Consider the following 13,866-nt stretch of genomic DNA (forward strand, 5'->3'; position numbering starts at 1 on the left):
CTCCCCTGTGAAGATGTTAGCTTGTAAAGTTTAGGCTAGGCTATAATTTATGGTAGGTCCAAGGGGACGTTACCAGAGATTTTTCACTGGGGGTGTGTACAGCTTCACCTGCATGAGGTTGACCGATCATACTTCTGCAGCAAAATACTGAGGAAAAAGAACACACCTCCCGCAATAACCCCTACTGCTCTGTATAATAAAGTAATAGGATGCAAAGAAGCCAGTTAGCAACTTGGCCTGACTGAGTAATTTTAATGTAATTTATTTCATCTGTCAATAATTTCAGTCTCAATTATCATCTTGTTGGCCTTGGTTTGTGTCTTTATTCCCTTTGTATGGTAAACTAAAGAAGAAAAATTGCACTATTTGATGTTAACTGTATGTTATTATTTTTTTGCTTTTCACTACTCCTTGTAAAGCTGTCTTCTGGGTAATGAACATTGTATATGATGAGAAGTAACCAGTCAGATACTGGGTCTAACCCTTTCTTACATACTAGCATCAAATTCTCTATTGTTGTGCCTATTGTCACAAAGTGTAGACTCTAATTGCAAACGTATTTTCTTAATAATGAATGACCTTGGAGTTCACATGAATGTCATCTCAGTAAGATAGGGCAATTGAGTGAAATTATCTCTTTAATGGGGTTATTAATCCTACATCTTCACATCCCGTTTTCTACAAAGACGTTAAATGTTGTATTAATGTGTTCAATAAGGGCTATTGTTATTTATATGTTCAATTAATCCCGTTATCTATTCTAGGAACTTTGATTAAGGGGTTCTAGAGTGTAATGACTTTAAGTGCTTCATGCACTCACAAAGTTCAGCTTCGGTGATGGACTACTTGTTTCAAAGTGGTTCCTTAAAGGAGAACTTGGGGACTGCTGAACGCCAGAAAATCAAAACCCCTTTTTTACATGCTATGAAATATACAAAATGTAAAAAAAAACACATTAGGACTGCTCTGCTGTGTGAAAGGAAAACCTAATATGTGTGTTCTGGATATGTGTAAGAAACTTTCATTGTTGAAGTCTGTGATCGCAAACACCACTGGATGTGCAAAATGCTCAAAAGGTGAGAAAAGCTTCCGAAATTGTAATAGATTGTATGTAAGCAACTGAGATTATTAATATAATCATATGACTTTTTTAACAAGCAAGTACCTCATACAGATTAAATCAGGTGGCCATACAGATTAGTAAGAAGTAGGTTGATTGTTGAACAGCTGAATAACAAACAACTGCCTGGATGACCGGCAGGCAAAAGAAATTGTAATAGTTTAGCGCTAGTCAAGCATGAATAAACACAACAGTAAAGTCTTCAGGTACGCAACAATAATACAACAATCCAGATGCTGTCTACAACTTCTCATATATTTCTTCATTGGATATTTTCCTGGTTTGACATACTTTGTTACTGTATTGTGCGGTTAGCCTTTCTCTACCATTTTTGACGGGCTAGTGGCAAATTACATTTTTGTGTGCTTTTATTTTTAAAATGCTGTCTGGATTCTTTCACTTATAAGTGATTGTTATATTATCTGGACGTACAGTTTTAACCTTAAGCATGGTATCATTTCTTTACATGTTGTACAACTATTTTGTAGAGTCTGCCCTATTCAGTCCTATTAGTCCATATGGGCAATTACAGTCATTCAAACTGGACATACCTTTTCAATGACATTAGGCAAAAGATCGATCTTTCTGCTAATCTTCTTCAAAGGAAAGATCATGGATGAAGCATCTTTATAAGAATTAAATACTTTTTATCCAACTACCTTGTAACTTTAGTTTATTCATGTGTATGGGCTCCTTAAAGAGAATGTGACATCAGAAAATGTCCTATTGTTTACATCAGGTTTTTGTGTTAAATGTATTTTTTTAAACTTACTGTTAAGAATAAAAATTAGATATCTTTCAGTTTTCATACTGGCCAAAGAGGCTATTTTAAACTCTAACTTCCAGTGGTTTCTGTGAATACAAATGTACATTAGCAGCCATGATTAGAGCTGAGTGAATAAATTAGAATTGGAATTGAATTCTACTCATATTTTACAAATATCCGCATTTGCCAAAATGTGGAATTCTTTTTTGCAATGCGCTTCTGCTTGAATTCAGCATTTCTGAACCATAAAATGCCATCAAAATGTAATGAAAAAGCCTTATACTCACCTTATCGATCATCTCTCCGGGCACTCTGCTCCTCACTGTCATCCATCTGGTCATCGCAGTAGCTTCAGTATAGTTGCGTTATGTAAACAGTATGTAAAAGATATATTTCTGTGGATTATTAAAAAAATATTTTTTTGTGAACAGTATATTACAGCATTATTTATACATGCAATATACTGCATGGACAATTATTATTAGGCAAGTGAATATTTTGACCAAATTATATTTTTTTATGCAGATTTTACAATTTCGAGCTGTACAAACTTGAATGCTTATCGGATTAAACAGATCATGTGATGTGTATTTGTATAATCAGGGGTGGAGGGTGAGTCCTAAGTAAGTAGACCTGTTATCAAGGTGTGCAGAATAATTAGGGAGCTTGTTTTCTTCAGGCAAAATGGCTCAAAAAAAGAGATTTATCTGACTGAAAAATCAAAAATTGTTACAAGTCTTACAGTAGGATGCAGCACTCTTGAAATTGCTAAATTAACTGCCAAAGATTTGAGAAGTATCAAACGTGAAGCTTCAAGGAAGCCATTGTCCTTCACTGCTGTCATATTCCAGAACTGCAACCTCAATGGAGTGCCCAGAAGTACAAAGTGTTCAGTGCTTAGAGACACAGTCAAGGTAAGGAAGGCTGAAAATTTGACCACCACTAAACACACAAGTTACAACATCAAAACTAGGCCAAGAAATATCCGAAGACCGTTTTTTTCAAAGGTTTTATGGTTATGCACCCTGGAACGCACACATATTGCGCATGCGCCAGACGCCTACTTGTCAAAGCTCAGGAAGGGTTAGTAAGATCTAGAAATAAATCCTCCCTTGCGTCCTATGAAGATGTTGGTCAGTCCCATATATGATATTTAGTGATGAGCGAGTATGTTCAGTTAACCCTTTCAGCGAGTATACTCGGGAAAGTACCGAGTATCGTTAGCGTGCTCGGTGATATGTTTGAATCACTCCCGTGTGCATGATTTGCAACTGTTTGACTGCTTTAATACATGTGAGGAATGCGAAGAAACAAGCATTCGTCACATGTATTAAAGCTTTCAAACAGTCGCAAATCATGCACACGGGAGTGATTCAAACATATCACCGAGTACGCTGAAGATACTCGGTACTCGCCCGAGTATACTCGCTGAAAGGGTTAACCGAACATACTCGCTCATCACTAATGATATTGAAATGTACTAGCAGTAGAGATGTGAGGTGATTATCAATGCGCTCAAGATTGGAAAGCATTAAGGGGAGAGAAACACAAATCTTATAGGCTGACAAGTAGACGTCCGGCGCCTGCAAAATGTGTGTGCATTCCTGGGTGGAACACATAGAACTGACGTGGTGATTTCTAAAATCAATGTGCGCATGGGGCACCTGTACAGTAGATATGCATTCCAGCGTGGGACACATAGTGACAAGAGGACGCATTCGCAGATCGGTTGGCTGAAGTGAAGCCGAGACCAAGTGGCGCCGCTCCACGCCGGACTCTATTGATTACATTAACCCAACGCATGCACACTATCAAATTCAGAGACAAGAGACTGGGGTAAGATTTAATTAATTCTAACAAGTAAATGGAAATTGGCCTCCTTGTGGGGCGAGGAAGGATATTTAAATGGACAGGGCATAATCAGATATGCACCACCTTGGATCATCCATCTACAGACATATGGACCTCTCGATGAACCAGCTATGGGAAGATGCTTTGAGGCATTTTTGACTAAATAAGTAATCTCTTGGTATCTTTAATTATAAGCACTGTCACTTTATTACTGCAAATCTCCTTGGCATTCATGGAGACCGACATCATGGTCTTTTTCTAAGACAAGATGAGGGATTGACAAGTATGTGCTTATATTCACATCTGTAGCATCGGCATCTCTGCCCCCTGCCAGGCAGAGATGCCGTCCCTCCTACCGCCATGGCCCTGCTCTGGCGTCTTCCGGCCTCCCTGCTGCTGCTGGTGCACGCAGCTTCCCAGGCACTGTGCTTAGGGCGCGCGCGCTCCCTCCCTTTTAAATGAGCAGCGCACATCATCCTAAAAAGTCTGGAGGACTTTCTCTATAAAAGGCACCTGCTCCAATATGGAGGTGCCCGTGCAAGGTTGTTGCTCTGTTATACTTACTTTGCTTCAACCCTCAGGTCCTCTGCAAGTCAGTCCTGTCCGCCAGTCTGTTCTTCAGTCCAGTCCGCCAGTCTGACTACTTTCCAGTCCGCTAGTCTGCCTATGGGCTCTGCCCGCCTGCTTACCTGGAAGCACCTGCCTGTTACCTGTTGAGCCCGCCAGCCTGCTTACCTGGAAGCACCTGCCTGTTACTTGCTATGCCCGCCCACCTGCTTACCTGGAAGCACCTGCCTGTTACCTGCCGTGCCCGCTTGCCTGCTTACCTGGAATTACCTGCCTTTTACCTGCCGTGCCAGCCAGCCTGCTTACCTGGAAGCACCTGCCTGTTACCTGTAGTGTCCACCAGCTTGCCTACCCGGAGCACCTGTCTGGCTATCAGCGGAATCAGCCTGCTTGTCTACCCGGACCACCCGTCAGCCTGCCTGCCGTGCTCTTCCGCTGTACCGGTCCTTTCCTGCCTTCTGACCCATGGGAGTCACCTGCTCTCATACAAGGTCGGTCCCAGAGTGGCACCTGGTCCCTCTGCTCAGTCCCTCCCCGGTTCACGGAGTTGACTGAGCCGCCGTGCGACCTTGGTCAGGCCGAGTAGATACTTAGTCACGCCCCTCTGGTCCCTCCTTGCACCGCAGCAGAGAGGTTCCACCATCCGGATCTGTAACAGTTTGCTCAGTCCATGGAACCCGGTGGCTTCCAGGCTCCTTTGCTTTCTGACCTGTACCAGGAGGTTTCTCGTCAGAGATCCCAACAACATCAACTGTCAAGCACTGTTACTTTATGATTGTGAACCTCCTCAGTACTTATGGAGACTATTATCTGGGTTTCTATGAGAGTTTGTGAGGAATTGTTGAATAAGTGCTAATACCTACAACACATATTTTAGTGAGGAATAGATAACTATTATTATTTTTTAATAGACACCAATATTGTCCTTCTTATTTCAGATTATTCTATACTTATCCATGTGTATTATATTGTTTAACCCTTATTTTTATTACATTTCCTAGAGATATAGGGCCATATTGGGATATATAGGGACTGCCGTTGAGAAGCGGGGGTGTCATTCATCGTTTCATTTAGAGGGCCAACCTCTGCAGTCAGGCAGACATAAATTAGTAGGTCAATATATAGAGTATTATAGTAGTGCCCTTATATTCATTTTTTTTTTGTATTTTTAATTTTTAATGCATATCTAATAAATTTGACGTTTGTGTGTTAAAGAAAACTCATTTCAATACCCTAGCATTCTGAGTTAATTGGAATTTCCTTTTTCAGGACAGTTTCAATTAGCCAAAATGGTGAACAACTTTCAGCTTATTTTTAAGACAAATCAGAAAAATTCAGGACTCAATCATGAAGATAAAATCATCCAATTTAAAATATCATGGTAAAGCAAAATCAATCTACATGTTTCAAGCCAAAGGAAAGGCTTTTAATCATTGCTTTGACTAAAAGTCTTTCTTTTTGATCAAAACATGTAGGTTTTTCCTGGATGCATCTTGCTTTTAACATGATGGAATAATGATAATTATGTTATCTTCATAATGGAGTCCTGGATTATACCTATTTTCCCTGAATTACTCACCTGTTACTGACGTAGAACCTATGAATCCTGTGTACCATCTTCTAATGTGGGAAGGTCTGAAAGTTAATGTGCATGAGCTATCTAATCCACCCTGTTGTGCTATTTTGAAGAACCCTGTTAACAAACTGGAATCCAAAAAATAGACAACCCTATTAAAAAATATTTTACATTTATTTACAGGGATCACTAAGTGCAATTAAATTTTAAGGGATAAGGGTGTCCAACAAAATCTTTGCCCCTTGTAAAGAAAAGTCTAGCTATTAGAGATGAGAGGAACAATCCTGCTTGAAATTTCCTAAATTCGCAGTTTAATGCAAATTCGAACATTTTGAGATTCGATTCATACAGCAGTTCACAAAAAAAATCAAAAACTTGCACCGCACCATTTCCCACACTGTTGAAGCATCAGAGAGCAGGCAAACATAATTTTGCATTTTGTAGGCGTCCCCACACTGTCCTGCAGTTATGACATCTAGTGGATTATAATACCTTGTACAGTAGTGGTCTGCACGTGGATCATCAAAAATCAGTGGTTTCCAGTGGAGCACAGTTTATACGGCAGAGTCAATTTTCATCTCCAGAGTCATTGGGTAAGTTTTTCTTCCGTAGAGTGTAAGCTCTTATTGCCGGTGGGGGCCTCTCTTTCCTGTAACGTGTAAGCTCTTATGGATGGTGGGGACATTCCTCTCTCATGTAGTATATAAGTAGTGATGAGCGAGCATGTTCGTTACTGCTCGGTGCTCGCCTGAGCATCTCACCGCTTGACATGCTCAGCGCTCGCCGAGTATTTTCGAGGTTGCTCGGCGGGAACTCGGGTCTCCTCCCTGCATGTTTTGCGCTCTTTAGAACGCCAATGAACATGCAGCGATTGCCTGCCACTCACTGTAATGCCGTAGCCATGTTGGTTGTGACATTACAGTGCTCGGCTGGCCGCACAGCGCCATCAGTTCTATATCAGACCTGGCGCCACCATGCTCGTCACAGTCACTCCAGAATCAGACAATGTAGGGTGAGGTGCTGCTGAGCTAAGGAGAGATTTGCTTGTTTCTAGTTAGTGTAGGTGTACCAAACTATATTAGAGACACATATCCATCTCAACAAATAGTACTTCTGAGGACTAACTCATCTGTAGAGATATCAGGCAGGCAGTGTATATAGGCAGGCAGGCAGGGTATATAGCAGACTGCAGTGCACATAGGACAAGAGACTCCATTCCAGTTTTGTCTGCTGCTGCTGCTGTTAGATATTTCTAGAAATAGGCCCAGGTCCCAGGGGCCAGGAATATTTTTTTTTGGCTCTTAATCCTCATTATGTGCTTAAAAAGCAATCCAGAGAACACAGTTTTTCTGTGCCATTTGCTTGTTGGCACTGCAGAATACAGCCAGGTCCTTTCCATATTACAGCGCTAAAAATCCAGCTATTTAAAACTGTGGTTTGTCCATCATACAGATCACATATAATTGCGTGGAAAATACTGCTACTACTAGCCTCCATTACAAATTTTTTCAGTGTGTCAGTGAAGCAATTGACACCAGTTTGCTGTTCAAAATAGTTACCTAAAGGCCAGATATGTAAAACTGTGTTTTCTCCGTCACACGGATCACATAAACGTTTTCAAAAAATACTGCCATTTCTGACCTCCATTAAAAATTTGTTTCAGTGTGTCAGTGAAGCAATTGACACCAGATTGCTTTTCAAATTAGTTACCTACAGGCCAGGTATTTAAAACTGTGTTTTGTCCGTCACATGGATCACATATAAGTTCGCTCCAAATTAAGTCATTTGTTGTGAGCATGGAAGATATTGTCCTCCATTTAAAATGGGCAAGGCAAGTGGCAAGGGACGGGGAACTGGACGTGATGATGATGGTGCATGCAGAGGCCGAGGCTGTGGGCAAGCTGAAATTGTGCCACAACAATCACCCACATCTTCTCGCTCGACCTTCCTGTCCCAATTAATAGGAGTCCGAAGAACACCACTAATGAACACAGAGCAATGTGAAAAGGTTATTGGTTGGATAGCAGATAATACTTCCAGTCACTTTGCCACCACCACCACTACCTTGTCTTCCACACGGTCAAGTCTCAGGAGCATATTCTTCACCCTGAACCTCCTTGCTCCCACCATGCCGAGTGCTCAGAGACAATTGATCCCACACTTTGACACTCAGAAGAGCTGTTCACTTTTCCATTTATAGATTCGGGCCTCTCGCCCGGTCCACTTGAAGCGGGGCAAGAGGAGATCGCATGTAGCAATGCCCAAATATTTGAGCAGCTACGGTCACAAGAAGGCGACGGTGGGAAAATGTCACAAGAGGTGGACGATGATGAGACACAATTGCCAGAAAGCCAGGAGGAGGACCAGAGTGCGGAAGTGGAAGACGAGGTGGTGGATGATATAGTAACTGACCCAACCTGGCAGGAGGACATGCAGAGCCAGAAGAGCAGCACACAGGGGGAGGGAGGCAGAGCACACCAACAGGCAGGAAGAAGCATTGTGGTGGCTTGCAGAAAGAAGGCAGGCAACCATTCCCCGTAACACCAACACGAAGGAAGTTGGCAGTACAACTGTTGGGTCTTCCCGAGTCTGGTTGTTTTTTAAAGACTCTGCCGATAACCCCAAAAAGGCCATTTGCACCACCTGCCAGGCCAGCATCAGCAGGGGTGGCAAAATGACCACGACCAGCATGATCAAGCACATGGCAGCAAAGCACCCGACTTTGTGGGCCGAACCCCAGGATCCAGGTACAGTGTCTGCGGGTGGTACCATTGCTTCTTCTGCTGTTGTGCATGCAAGCCAATCCCCTGTCCATGGTGCATGCCTCCTGCCTTGCACCTGTCATTGCACACTCTCAAGTAGCAGCATCAGGAAGCAGGTCCACGTCATTGCCCCAGCGCAGCGTTCAGTTGTCCATACCCCAGGCCTTGGAATGCAAGCACAAATATGCAGCCAATGCCACACAGGCTACTCTACTAAATTTCCACATTTCACGACTGCTTGAGCTCAAAATGTTGCCTTTTAGGCTCGTTGAGACTGAAGCATTCCGCAACCTGATAGTGGCGGCTGTCTCTCGGTACTCGGTCCCCAGCCGTCACTATTTCTAACGGTGTGCCATCCCCGCATTGAACAAGCACGTGTCTCAAAACATTAGCCGTGCCCTCAACAACGCAGTCACCGGGAAAGTCCACCTAACCACGGACACGTAGACAAGTGCTTGGGGCAGGGACGGTACATCTCGCTGACGGCACACTGGGTTAACATAGTGGAAGCCGGGACCCAGTCGGACTTTGGGACGGAACACGTCCTCCTGACGCCAAGGATTGTGGGCCCTTTGTCAATCAGGGTTGCCCCCACAGTCTACAGCTCCTGCACCTCATCCTCCTCAGCCTTCTCCTCCTCTTCAGCCTCCATCTCCAAAATGACCACATCAGTCGCAAGCTGGAAGCACTGCAGCACTGACTCAGCCAAGCGGCAACAGGCTGTGCTGAAGGTAATATGCTTAGGTGACAAACCGCACAATGCTGAACAGTTGTGGACAGCTCTGAAAGAGCAGGCAGATCTGGGGCTGACACCGCTGAACATACAGCCTGGCATGGTCATGTGTGACAATGGGCGGAACCTGGTGGCGGCTCTGAGGCGAGGCGAGCTCACACACGTACCATGCCCGGCCCATGTGCCTAAACTCGTGGTTCAGCAGTTTCTCAAATCCTACCTTGGGCCAATAAATGGGAAATGAGCTCTAATGGGGATATATGTAAGGTAATGCACTTGGGTAGAGGAAATAAAATGTATAAATATATGCTTAATTGTAAAACACTGGGCAAAACTGTCACTGAAAAAGACCTGGGTGTATTGGTGGACGACAAGTTTACGTTTTGTGGCCAGTGTCAGGCAGCTGCTGCAAAGGCAAATAAAATAATGGGATGCATTAAAAGAGGCATAGATGCTCATGAGGAGAACACAATTTTACCTCTATACAAGTCACTAGTGCGACCACAATTAGAATATTGTGTACAGTTCTGGTATCCCGTGTATAAGAAAGACATAGCTGTACTAGAGCGGGTGCAGAGAAGAGCGACCAAGGTTATTAGAGGACTGGGGGCTCTGCAATACCAAGACAGGTTATTACTAGTGTTGTTGAGCGAGCATGCTCGACACTGCTCGGTACTCGCCTGAGCATCACGCTACTCGGGATGTTCGGCAAGCACGGGTGGGAGCTCGGGTCTTCGCCCTGCATGTTTGGTGCTCTTTACAGAGCCAATGAACATGCAAGGACTGCCAGCCAATCACTGTAATGCCGCAGCCATGTTGTTTGTGGACATTACAGTGATTGGCTGGCCGCACAGCGTCACCTCGAGTATTTAAAACCGGGCGCCGCCATCTTGGACACAGTCGCTCCGGATTAGACAGTGTAGGGACAGCGCTGCTGAGCTAGGGAGAGATTTTTCCTGCCAGAAATAACAAACAGTCCTTCTCAAGACTAATATCCATCCCAGATATCAGGCAGGCAGGCTGTATAGGAGACGCAGAGGTTATACCAGCAAAGGCTGCATTACAGTCCAGTGTGCTCCTGTTTCTGAAATTGCTGGAATTAGCTCCAGGTCTCGGGGGCCAGTAAAAATCCTTTTTTTTTCATCTAAATTCTCTTTTTTTTTTCCTCCTTCACACTGAACAAATTCCCATCTTATTAACCTATTGCTGCCCCCCCCCAAAAAAAAAAGTGTGTCTCTGATTTTTCAGACACAAATATATCTGTTGAAAAGAGTCTGGTATAGGCCACAGATACAGAAGTGTGAGTTTGCATTTGCACGGGTCAAATCTCTGTAGTATCCAGTTGTGGGCCTTTTGTATCTAAATAAAAAAACAGTTTGAGTGTGTTGCTCACTGTTCAGCTGCAAATCTATATATTTAAAAAAGTCTGGTATACACCAGTAAATTATAACTGTGGGTTTGCTGTTCCATGGTAAAAAATCTCTATTATCCTGCTTTTCACTTTTTTTGCCTTAAAAAAAAACAGTAGTGTCTCCTGACTGTTCCGACACAAAAATATATCTGTTGAAAATAGTCTGTTGTAGGCCCGACAAATCCCAGTGTGGTTTTGCATTTCCACGGGTCAAATCTCTGTAGTATCCAGTTGTGGGCATTTTGTATCTTAAAAAAAACAGTTTGAGTGTGTCGCTCACTGTTTTTCCGCAAATATATATATTTAAAATTTTATGGTAAACCCCAGTAAACAATAACTGTGATTTTGCCATTCCACGGTAAAAAATCTCTAGTATTCAGGTTTTGGTATTTTTTTCCGTAAAGAAAAACAGTAATAGTTTATCCCTGATTGTTCTGATTGTTTAAAAGAGTCAGCTGTAGGCCAGAGAAATAGAACTGTGGATTTCCTCTTCCACGGTTCTAATCTCCTTTTTATTACCCTTTTTCCATTGATAGTGCGAGTGTAAGCTATTTTACTTCCTTTACAATGGGCAAGGCGCGTGGCAAGGGACGTGGAAGTGGACGTTCTGGTGATGGTGCGTGCAGAGGATGGGGCCGTGGCCAAGGTGAAAATGTGCCACAACCAACAGCCACATCTCGCTTCAACTTCTTGACCGAATTACTAGGGAAGCACAGAACAACACCAGTATTGCGAACTGATCAGTGTGAACAGGTTATTAATTGGATAGCAGATAATACTTCCAGTTACCTGAGCACCACCACCTCCAGTCTGTCTTCCACACGGTCAAATGTTAGTAGCCGTGAGTCTTATTCCTGAGGCAGATAGATCTACAAAAATGGGGCAGTAGCAGAAGGCCCTTGTTGCGGAACTATTAAAAAAATTCCCATCTGAAAATGCTGGCAGCAGAGGGCACACTTTGTTGGACAACCAAGGAGTGCAGGCAAGGGAGGAGACACAAATGCGATGCAGCAGAGGCAGGGGAACACTGTCAAAGTTCTGGGACAGTTTTCTCAGACCCTCCCATCGCACAGGCCCTGAGGTGCGGTGTACTCTCACAAGGAATGCAAAGTTTGGGAAGATGCAGAGAGAGTACCTTGCTGACCATACCAACGTCCTCCATGATTCCTCTGTGCCTTTTAATTATTTGGTTTCCAAGCTGGATACGTGGAATTTACTGGCACTCTATGCCTTGGAGGTCCTGGGCTGCCCTGCCACTAGCGTTTTATCAGAGCGGGTTTTTAGTGACGCTGGTGGAATTATAACTGATAAGCGCATCCGCCTGTCAACTGAAAATGCTGACAGGCTGACTCTTATAAAAATGAACAAGGGCTGGATTGGGCCAGACTTCTCAACACCACCGAATGATAGCAGCATAACATAAACTCAAATCCAGTGTCTTTTCTTGGGAGGTGTATTCCCATGCACCTCTTCACACCCACGCTTCCTGATTTGGCTATTTGCTCTTGTCCTCCTCCTTCTCCTCCACCACCATATCACCAGGGTGATGGTGGTCCGTGATGCAACACCCACATGATTTTTTTAAAGGGTGTTTATGATGCCCATAAAAAATATTATACAGTATGTTCATGTATACCCCCCAGGGTAAATGTTTGTCAGCACATACACTTAGTGCATGGGCATTACAAGTATAGGAGACCCGCTCCTTTCTAATGGGAAAAAAAAATTATGAGGCCCTCTAAGTCTTTTCCAAGGGGCATTGGAGTGCCTCCCAATTTTTGGCAGCCCTTGCTTTCACTGCTATGGGAGACCCTCTCCTTTGTAATGGGAATTTTTCATTATTGTGGACCTGCTCTATGTGTCTTTAAATTCTAAGTGGGGTTTTTCCTAAATTTGGTCAGCCATTGGGCTCACTGCATACCCTATAACTGTATAGCAGAATCTCTCCTTTTTAATAGGAATTTGTCATTATTGTGGCCCTGCTCTATGTGTCTTTAAATTCTTATTGGGGTTTTTCCCAAATTTTGGCAGCCCTTGCAGTCACTGCATAAGCAATAACAGTATAGGAGACCCTCTTGTTAATTGGAACAACAAAGCATAGCCGGTTGATGGCTCTCTATCAATAGCGAGAGGCGACTGCTGGCCTTTTAAGAATAGTAAGGGCCATCTGATGGCCCTATATAAATAGGCTTTATGACTTTCAGAGTCCCTCCATCATAAATTAAACAGAATGTGTCTGATGATGTGTCACACACCACATTGCCAGATAAGGTTGTAAAATGTTAAAATTTCCCGGTGAATGCATTAGTCTTAAAAAATAACGTAAAAAAAACAAAACAATAGAATCTTTATTTAGTATAAAAAACAGTGTCGCCAATTTAACCTCTATGTAATCACATTGTTCAGCTCCTGCACCTCCTCTTCCATCTCCGAAATGACCACATCAGTCACAAGCTGACAGTACTGCAGCCAAGCGGCAACAGGCTGTGCTGAAGATAACATGCTTAATGCTTAGGTGACAAACCGCCCAGCGCTGCAGAGTTGTTGAAAGCTGTAACACAGCAGCCTGATCTGTGGCTCTCACCGCTGAACATACAGCCAGGCATGGTTGTGTGTGACAATGAGCGGAACCTGGTGACGGAGAAATGACAGCCGGAGTAGATACGATTTCCCTCTATGACAGTCCTTTCAACGAGCTATAGAATATAGCTGTGGTGAAATACAACTCCCACTGAGAAGCTGTTTCAGATTGAAAAACATTGTGCCCACCAGAGGATTTGATTCTGAACGCTCACCCTTCTCCCCCTCTCAAGAGCCCCATAGCAGTTGCAAAGTTAGAGCTATCATGAACTCTCCTGAGGTAGAAGCCAGGGCACACCGGAGGATTCTCTGGTGGGACCGTCCAACCCTGCCGAGAAGCAGACCTGGCTAAGAAAAGTGTGTGGGAAGGTTCCAGGACACTCTATGGCTGCTTTATTACTGAGGAGGAAACACACACAAACACGGGGAGAACATACAAAGTCCTTGCAGATGTTGTCCTTACTGGGATTTGAACCCAGGATCCCAGCGCTGCAAGGCTT

This window comes from Phyllobates terribilis, unplaced genomic scaffold (assembly GCF_046119375.1).
Source record: "Phyllobates terribilis strain yellow unplaced genomic scaffold, ASM4611937v1 Scaffold_5__5_contigs__length_657084704, whole genome shotgun sequence".
Lineage (NCBI taxonomy): Eukaryota > Metazoa > Chordata > Amphibia > Anura > Dendrobatidae > Phyllobates > Phyllobates terribilis.